This window comes from Plasmopara halstedii (assembly GCF_900000015.1).
Source record: "Plasmopara halstedii genome assembly, contig: Scaffold_658, whole genome shotgun sequence".
NCBI lineage: Eukaryota > Oomycota > Peronosporomycetes > Peronosporales > Peronosporaceae > Plasmopara > Plasmopara halstedii.
In genome coordinates this window covers 202,842-203,229 of record NW_020187575.1, presented here as the reverse complement: position 1 = coordinate 203,229, position 388 = coordinate 202,842, and positions in this window count along the sequence as shown.

The window sequence follows — 388 nt, the reverse complement described above, 5'->3', positions numbered from 1 at the left end:
AGCAGTACCTCTCGTTCAATGTTACTCACTGTGCAGGTGAGCAACATGGATCCTTCTAAGGTGGCTTTGAGCTTGGTACCGTCTGGGATGGTACAACTAATGTCTATTTCTCTCGCATTGGATAACCACGATGAGTTGCCGATTAAGTGTTGACGGGATCCGGAATCCAGTATCCACTCAATCACCTCTTCATCTTAATTTTCGTCACGACCTTCTGACCATCTATCATCAAGTAATGAAAGTGCAAACTTGACTTGTTTGTCGCCTTTCCTTGGTTGGTAGAACGACAATCCTTTGCATGATACCCCTTTTCCCGCAGGCGTAACACTTGCCAGATGTAGTTTGGCTGTAAATTGCTGTATTCTGCCCAAGATCCTTGCCCACGTGT